General features: G+C 42.4%; 1 pseudogene; it reads left to right on the forward strand.

Annotated features, from left to right (window-relative positions):
- The first annotated feature begins 4,383 nt into the window (after positions 1 to 4,383).
- Positions 4,384 to 4,870, forward strand: LOC114628253 (annotated as a pseudogene).
- Positions 4,871 to 8,444: the final 3,574 nt, after the last annotated feature.

Genomic DNA, 8,444 nt, shown 5'->3' on the forward strand with positions numbered 1-8,444 from the left:
TGAATCCAGGTCCTCTAGAAAGAGCTCTTATGGTCAGTGCTCTTAACTGTTGAGCCATTTCTCCAGCCCCGTGTGTATGTGTTTTGAGACGGGCTCTCACTGTGTAGCCCAGGCAGTCCTTAAATTGATCCTCCTGCTTCAGCCTCCTCAGAGTCAGCATTATAGAAGCAGCCACTATACCTGGCCCCAAACACATCTTCTTTAATTATTTTACATTTGTAGTGCCAGGATTCAAACCTCAGCTCTCACACATACTATGCTAGTGCTTTACCACTGACCTATACTTCCCCAGCCCTCTCTGTGCATTTTAAAGATGGCTACTGGCTTATGGGTTGACCCAAGGTAACGAGACAAATAAGTTTAAGGCTGTCAGTTGCTGTGCAAGAAAATCCATTTTCCTTAGCAGATCCTAAGAGACCTGACTCACAACCTGTAGCTTGATGTCTCACTACTCACCTCCTCCTCTGTCTGAAAGACCATTTATTCATTCTTCCGCACTCTAGCACATGCTTCAGGGCTGAGCCGGAAGTGAGCAACACAGATTGATAGCTGCTCTGACCTGTCAAGAGCAACATTCCTTCAATAAAGCTTCCAAGACTTATTGAGGCTTCTAATTCCTCCATCTTCCTTTGTGTTGGTGGAGGTGTAAGGATGGCAAACGAATGATTATTTTTACTCTTTCCCAAGTGGAACCACTCATTCAGCCTGCCTACATCTTGACGGTTTTTTTTTTTTAAAGGTCAGTCTTTATTTTAAGACTGTAGAAGTGTCCGTGCTTCAGAACAGAAGAAATTCATTGAGAAATAACAAATCAGTGGAAACGGCAGTGCACACCTATAATCCCAGCATTATCCCAGCATTTTGGAGGCTTCACGAATTCAAGGCTAGCCTGAGTTACACAGTAAGACCTTGAGGTTTGTTGTTGTTGTTTAAAAAATAAATAAGAAAGTAAAATAAGCTAGTGGTGGTGGTGGTGGTGTGCGCCTTTAATCCCAGTACTCAGAAGGTAGAGGTAAGTGTATTTCCTGGTTTGAGGTCAGCCTGGTCAACATTGTGAGTTCCAGAACAACCTGGGCTATACAGACATACACTATCAAGAGGGGAAAAAACCCTCAAAACAAAAAAACAGATAAATGCAAAAACAAACAAACAAAACACACTGAAATAATAATTGAGTGCCAATTTTTATAATATTGGGCAGTATAGTGAATATAATTTGAAAGGTTTTGCTGTTATTGTTGTTTGTTTTTTTGTTTTTTTCGAGAAAGGATTTTTCTGTGTAGCCCTGGCTGATCTGGAACTCACTCTGTAGACCAGACTAGCCTCGAACTCAGAAATCCGCCTGCTTCTGCCTCCTGAGTGTTTGTTTGTTTTTGAGACAGAGTTTCCCTATATAGCCCTGGCTATAGTGGAATTCACTATGAAGATCAGACTGGCCTGGCTTTAAAGTTACAGAGACCTGCCTGCTTCTGCGTATACCACCACCTCTGCCCAGTTTGAAGGGCTTTTTTATTTTATTTTATTTTATTTTATTTTGGAAAGGCTTTATTGTTCATTTAAAGTTAAACTGCTACTGTTGGTTATTGTTTTCTGTCATTTTGGTTTTTCAAGGCAGGTTTTCTCTGTGTAGCTCTGGCTGTCCTACCAGATATTTGTTTTAAGAAAAATATAAAGACTGGAGCTAGAGGTCTAAGTGCAGAATGGTTGCCTAGCACGCCCAAGACCCTGAGTCCAACCCCCCAGTGTTTAAAATAAACAAAGGAAGGGCTGGGACAATAGCTCAGTGGTAGCTCACTCTCCTGGTATATGCAGGGACCTGAGTCTGATAGATACTACAGAAAATAAAGTGCTAGGCTTTTGATATTCGGTTTAACCCCAAAGGTTTGTGTGCTGCAGGCTGAAGCCCTCAGTGTTAGGTGTGCTGGAAGGAGGTGGAATCTCTCATCTGAGTAGCCAGTAGGAAGTAATGAGGTCATTGGAAGCTTGGCCTCAAAGAGGATTGATGGCATCTCCTGGGAACTGGCTGGACCTGGAGAGGACTGGAATAGTTACCATGAGAGTGGTTTATTGTGAAGAAGCCAGCCTACTCTCTTTTGGTTCTTCTGATGGTGCCAGTCCCAGCTCCCAAGCTCATTCATGTGAAGATGCAAGACTAGGGATTGCCAATTTGATGAGACTCAGAATCACCACTGAAACACCTCTCTAGGCTCATCTATGAAAGAATATCTGTGTTAAGTCAGCCGTGTCGAGGAGACAGATCCTAAATGAGGGTGGTGCTTTTCCATGGGGGGTCCTGGAGTGAAGGAAAGGGGAAAGTGAGCTGAGCGCTGAGCACAGATTCTCTCTCTCTCTCTCATGTTCATTTGGATGTGTGTGTGTGTGTGTGTGTGTGTGTGTGTGTGTGTACATAACATAAAACCTGCACAGTCCTTTTTGGAAAGCAGTGTGCCAAAATGTCTCCCAAGGTCAGACAGCTTACTTCTGATGCCTACACTTAGCAATGATCCTAAACAAAGAACAGATACAGTATGCTAAAGGATATTTTATTTATTTTTTATTTAGGTGGTTTCAAACCACCTAAATATTGGACAAGTAGAGAACACAAGAACAATCATTAAATGTTTATTTGATGGGATATGAGGTAACAAATATGAATAGATGACAATGGGCAAGTCCCACAAGCATGCCTAGAAGGCAAGCAGAAAGATGGAAGCCTGTGAATAGTATTACATAGTACTTAGAACCACATGAGTATATTATGCACTGAATGTATTTAAAATGTACTCCTGAACAGTCACCAACTTCCAGAAAGTGGTTAAGTAAGATAGAGAAGGAGGGAAATGGAAGTAAGAAGGATTACACAAAGGGTAACACTTTCTTGGTAATACCCTCTCTCCCCGCCACCCACCCACTCGTCTCTGTCTGTCTGATGAGGACTTAATCTAGGGCCTTCTGTGTGCTGAGCACACACTCTGTCATTGAGCTTCACCCCTAGACCCACAATATTTTATTTTATAATCTCAGTGCTGGTACGGTGTTCATTTTATGATTATTTACAACTTTTTACATATCTGAAACATTTTTGTGACAAATGTGAAATATTAAATGTTTGAAAGAAAGGATTTTTTTTAACGTTTTCACAATAAAGAAACGATGAATGTTTGAGGAAGTAGGTTATCTCCCCATTTGAACGTTACAAAATGTGTATGATCCAAGCATCCTATAGCACACCATAAACAATGAGATTTTTTTACTGTTATAAATTGGTTTGCCGGGAGGTGGTGGCACACACCTTTAATCCAAGCACTTGGGAGGCAGAGGCAGGTGGATTTCTGAGTTTGAGGCCAGCCTGGTCTACACAGAGAGTTCCAGGACAGCCAGGGCTACACAGAGAAACCCTGTCTCGAAAAACCAAAATAAATAAATAAATAAATAAATAAATAAAATAATAAATTGGTTTAAAGCAAACACACAAACTAGGGGGCTGGAGACATGGCTCAGCAGTCAAGAGCTTGGTCTAGCAGACGGTCTGAGTTCGTATCCCAGTACCTATATAAAACAGTGAACAGACCCAAAGGAACAGTTAATCCCTTCTAGCCTCTGTGGGCTCCTAAACACTTGTATGCACACACAGAGACACAGACACACACATACAAGTGCGCACAGATTTTAAAAATTATTTTTAAAAAATGGAAGGCTGTGTATGGTAGCTGAATGATAATATGCTCAGGCCCAGGGTTTGACCAAAAAAAAAAAAATTAAATTAAAAACTGATGCAGTTATCAAGTAGTTCCACAGAAAGCTAATGTACTAATGATGGAAAATATACATACAATGACATTCATTGTTACGTAAATTATGTATCCAGAACAATCACAACCTTGTGATGCTACCAAAAATCTTCCGAAGAAATATCCCATAGCTGGGTGTGGTGGTACACCCTTTTAGCCCCAGCACTTGAGAGGTAAATAAGCAGATGTCTATGAGCTTGAAGCCAGACTGGTCTATACAGAGAGTTCCAGGGACCCTAACACTTTTCCTCTTTGCACATTCTGCTATTACTTCCTTGTTCTTTAAAAATACTTATTTTATACTCTCCTATGACTGACCATGGTTGGTATTAATAGTTGAGAAATACTGAGCCTAACCGGACATGTTAGCACATGCCTGTTACCTTGGCCTTTTGGAAGCTGAGCTAATGAGTCCAAGAGCAGTGTGGGTTACACAGTGAGTGAACTTCTCTGATCTCTTCAAATGATCTTTGGCCCCTGGACCATTGGTAACAGCATCACCCTGAACTTTATTAGAAGTGCAGATTTCGATCCTATGTCCGCGTCGGCGCAGCCTGAAGGCGTCAGTTCCTGGCGGCGGGGACCCGGGTAGCCAACGGCCTGTGAGCATCATGCCTAAGTTTTACTGTGACTACTGTGATACATATCTTACCCACGATTCCCCATCTGTGAGGAAGACACACTGCAGTGGTCGGAAACACAAAGAGAATGTGAAAGACTATTACCAGAAATGGATGGAAGAGCAGGCCCAGAGCCTGATTGACAAGACAACGGCTGCATTTCAACAAGGAAAGATCCCTCCGGCTCCGTTCTCTGCTCCTCCGCCTGCAGGGGCCATGGTCCCGCCTCCCCCCAGTCTCCCGGGTCCTCCTCGGCCTGGCATGATGCCTGCACCCCACATGGGAGGCCCTCCCATGATGCCAATGATGGGCCCCCCTCCTCCTGGGATGATGCCTGTGGGACCAGCTCCTGGGATGAGAACGCCCATGGGAGGCCACATGCCCATGATGTCCGGGCCTCCCATGATGAGACCCCCCGCCCGCCCGATGATGGTGCCCACACGGCCCGGCCCGGCATGACCCGGCCAGACAGATAAGAGCAGAAGTGCTCGCTCTTCATCGTTTTGTATTGTGCTGTTTCACCAGGAGATCTTGGTGCTGAGCCTGAGTGTTTACTAGACGCATGGCCAGGACCTTCCTTCATAACAGAGAGGAAGAAGTGATACAGAAGGGGCTGTTTTCACTTACATTGAGAAACATGAAAATAAAATGGTCAGCTGTTTTAGTTAAAAAAAAAAAAAAAAAAAAAGAAGTGCAGATTTCCAAATCTTAGCCTAGGTGTTCTGAACCACAGTCTACATTTTGAACAGTGTGCCCCACATAACAATGGTATTCAAACTAAGATGTGGAAAGCAAGCACTTGCCTAGCATGTACAGAAGGCCTGGGTATGAACCTCAACATCACAAAAGGAATAAAAAGTGATCACAGCTCCCTGTAATCCCAGCATATGAGAGGTGGAGGCGTGGGGGATCAGAAGTTGAAGGTCATCCTTAACCACTTGGCCCAGGCCAGTATGGATAAATAAGACCTTGTCTTAAAATGAACCAACTAATAACTCCCTCCCCCACACACACAAAAAAAAAGAAAAAAAGAAAGAAAGAAAGAGGAAGAAAAAAAAGGGAAAATTTATTTTGCTATATTAAGAAAGTTTACTGCTGTGTGGGGCTGGGGACACGTGCCTTTAATCCCAGCACTTGCAAGGCAGAGGGTCTCTGTGAGTTCAAGGGCAGCCTGGTCTGAGGGGTGAGTTTCAGGACTCCCAGGGCTACACAGAGAAACTCTGTCTCCAAAATGAAAAGAGAAGGGGAGGGAAGGGGAGGAGATGGGGAGGGGAGGGGGGAAGAGAGAGAAGGGGATAGGGAGGGGAGGGGAGGGAAAAGCAAAACAAGTTTACAGAGCCAGGATGGTGGTACACCTTTACAAAGCAAAACTCAGGAGGCTGAGACAAAGGATTACATAGGCTTGTATAGGGTTACATAGATAGATCCCTCCTGCCATGGCAAAACCAAACAGGGACAGCAAGATGGACTCAGCCTGTAAAACTGCTTGCTGTATTATCTTGATGGAAGTGAGATCCCTGAAGCCCTGTGAAGAGAAGAGAGAACTGCACCCCACCAGCTACCTTCATATACAAATTTTTTAAAAAAACAACAATGGTAACAAACACCGCCCCCCATCTCCCCACCCCCAGCATCTGTGGGCTGCAACACAGAAGTTTTGTCTATGGCTTTCCCTACGATTAATAGTTTATGGGATCCTGGCTCCTTGGATTTAGGAGCCAATACTAGAAAATTTGAATTCACTCATCAAAAGACGTGTACAAGTGACCTTGAACATAGTGACCTTGAACATAGTATTTTCTGTAAGTTTTAGGGGATTCATAAACAGGAAGCTTATTTTCTTCACTTTTGAACTTAGACATATTCTTTATGGATGATTTTATGACGAGTTATTGAGATGTTTATGTATGTGACTTTTTTTTCCCTTTGGTGAAAAAACAAAGCTAAAGGTATTTTCTCTAGAGACCTATTCCCTAGCATTGATAATATTTTTTTGGTGTTAATGACTGTAGAGGGAAAAGTTATGGATACTGGGTATATAGAATCCTTTTTAGATATAAAATATTCTTTAGGCTTTCTTTAGGAATGTGGAAAGACCAGTCACCACTACTGGAACTGGCCGACCCGCAAAGAGAAAGGAAAGAATGCAATTTAGTCAGGTGGAACCAAGCTGAGAACCACAGTGACAGGGCAAGGCCGAAGTGACAGGGCAAGGCGGAAGTGACAGGGCAGGACTACATTCTTGAGAAAGATAAGTGTACAGAGAGTTTTCATCTGATCCTGACTCATGTAGGTTGGGTTCCTTTGGAATGTTCCACTATTTTTATGTTATACCACCCTAGCAACCCCCTCACCCCCTCCTCATTTCCTTGGTTTGTGTTTTTTCCCTTTAAAAACACCCCTCAAACTGGCAGTCGGGGTCAATTCAGCTCCTGCGTGGGCATGCGAATTGACCGGCAGCTAGTTGTCACGCCCTAATAAATAACCTCGCAATTGCTCCGGTATATGGTGTCTCGAGTAGATTACTGGGTGGTCGCGACTTTCTGAGACTTGAGAGAGGGTCTCCCCTCTGCGGAGGTCTTCAGACTAATGTTTCTCCCTGGCTAAAAAAAAAAATTAATAATAAAAAAATTTTTAATTGTGCCATATTGGGATTTGAAAATAAAGACTTTTGTTTAGCTCTCAAGCTTTCTTGAGAGCTATTTAAATGTGATCAAGAAACATACAGTTAAGAGCATGTTTGCTTTCCAGGACCACTGATGTAAAGTAAATAATAAAAGATGTTAAGGGGGGCTGGAGAGATGGCTCAGTGGTTAAGAGCACTGACTGCACTTCCAGAGGTCCTGAGTTCAAATCCCAGCAACCACATGGTGGCTCACAACCATCTGTAATGAGATCTGATGCCCTCTTCTGGTGTGTCTGAAGACAGCTACAGTGTATTCATATATAATAAATAAATAAATAAATCTTTAAAAAAAAAAAAAGAAAAAAGTGAAAAAAAAAAAAAAAAAAGATGTTAAGGGCAAAAGGTCTTATTTAAATTGAAATGCACAGGAGGATCAGGCTTTGCTGAGGAGCAAAAAGCTTTAACAACTTAAAAATCAATCCCTGAAGTGCTTCTGTGTTCTCTGGAGGCAGAGGCAGGAGGATCTCTGTGAGTTCAAGGCAGGCCTGGTCTAGAGTGAGGTCCATGCCTGTCAGACCTATCTAGAAATAAACAAACAAACAAGCAAACATCAAATACCCAAGTCTCTGTAGTCATTAACTCACAGTGGGTCCCTCGTTTCTTGTCCCTTGTTTTTTTTGTTTCCTTTATTTCATAATGCTGGAATGAAACCCAAGGTCTTGTACATCCTAGGCAAATGCTCTCTCTGCACAGACCACACCCCCAGCCTTGCCTCCCACTCCTAATAACCAGAGGAGTGTGGTCCTTGGAGCAGAAGGGTTATTTCTATAACTGATGTTGCTTTATTTTCTGTCTGTCCCCAGAACTGTGCATCCATGACCCTGCTAAGAGCGTCGGTGTCTTTTTAGTCCCCACGCAGGCTTTGTTGCCATATGTGATGGAAAAATTTATCCAATCCTTTTCATCTGATTTGCATCAGTGATATCTATTTCTAAGGATTATTCAAGGATTACCCATAAATATTCAGAGATCTGTTCCCGTGGATTTTAATCTCTGCTGTATTTGGCTTAGAGTTTGGTTTTCTAAAAAATCTTCCATTTCTTTTCTATCTCTCGGCTTACAATTCACCCTATTTAACATTTGGTCAGCCCCTACATTTGCAATTTCCTGTGGATCAAACAGATCTGTATTGCAAAGACAAGGCTGGGCAAGCTGTGGGACTTTATACAAAAACAGAGAATTACTCAAAATAGAGACAGCTTGTCCTGCACTGAGCTTCAAAAACTAAAATTTAAATAAACTTTAAAAAAAGATAGCTATCTATATGCTTCGTTGGTGAGAATTCCTAGAAAGTGTTTTCCTTTTCTTTTTTTTTCCGTTAATTTTTTTTTGTTTTTTTTTGTTTGT

This window comes from Grammomys surdaster, unplaced genomic scaffold (genome assembly GCF_004785775.1).
Source record: "Grammomys surdaster isolate TR1022 unplaced genomic scaffold, NIH_TR_1.0 266, whole genome shotgun sequence".
Taxonomy (NCBI): Eukaryota; Metazoa; Chordata; class Mammalia; order Rodentia; family Muridae; genus Grammomys; species Grammomys surdaster.